The 876-nt window shown below is 47.6% G+C and overlaps 1 pseudogene; it reads left to right on the top strand.

The window, feature by feature from the left end:
* The first annotated feature begins 269 nt into the window (after positions 1-269).
* Positions 270-876, top strand: part of LOC116074372 — a 6,771-nt pseudogene continuing 6,164 nt past the window's right edge.

The following is an 876-nucleotide window of genomic DNA, read 5'->3' as shown; positions in this document are numbered from 1 at the left end:
CTGTCAGAATTTTGGACCACTCAAAGGCAGCTACATTACCGAAAGCCCATCCCAGTGTGTGGGACATCTTATGAAAGCTGGAACCCTGGATTTCCCCAGGACTTGGAGGTAGCCCCTCAAGTTGGAGAGTCTTTCTCCAACACCCCTTAATGTGATGTAACCTTGGGAAAGGAAAGGGCCCTGTGAATCTGGTAAGTTTCTAGGACTTTCCTAAGACTTGTGAGTTGTCTATTTCCTGGTTCTTGTGACTATTAACTTTTTTGGTTTTTTTGAGACAGGGTTTCTCTGTGTAGACCAGGCTGGCCTCGAACTCAGAAATCTGCCTGCCTCTGCCTCCCAAGTGCTGGGATTCAAGGCGTGCTCCATCACTGCCTGGCTATTTCCTGGTTCTTAATGAGCTGTCCTTTAGAACTTCTTGTATCTTAAGGAACTTCCTTGCAGGGTGGAGTATTTTAATCAGGAAAAACTGCTCTACAACAGAGACACGTACATGGCAGAGGCAGGAGAATCAGGGGTTCCAGGTAATTTCCATCTACAAAGTGAGTTTGTGGTCAGCTCAGGCAGGCTCCATAAACTACTGTGTATAAACATGAATATGCTGCCCATCTCTTTCCATGTGTCGGTCTACAAGGTCTCTGCTTGTTGGCTTGTTCAAGTGCACAGAGAACAGAATTTGCCATGGGCAGTGGGAAGTGCTGCTTCTCGAAGCCTGGTACATGTGTAGAGGGGCCGAACACAGAGATGGGCTTCTAAGGAATCTTGGTGGCCTGAGGCTGTTCTTGCTAATTGATCAACCTTTGCTTTTCACAGGCCCACACCCTCAGCAGCCACTGGTGCCCATATGTACAGACACTAGCTCCTTTTTGCCAGCAAGAA

This window comes from Mastomys coucha, unplaced genomic scaffold (genome assembly GCF_008632895.1).
Source record: "Mastomys coucha isolate ucsf_1 unplaced genomic scaffold, UCSF_Mcou_1 pScaffold3, whole genome shotgun sequence".
In the NCBI taxonomy this organism is placed as follows: domain Eukaryota; kingdom Metazoa; phylum Chordata; class Mammalia; order Rodentia; family Muridae; genus Mastomys; species Mastomys coucha.
Note: the sequence above shows the minus strand (reverse complement) of the source record. Positions and strands in the feature narration are given on the sequence as shown.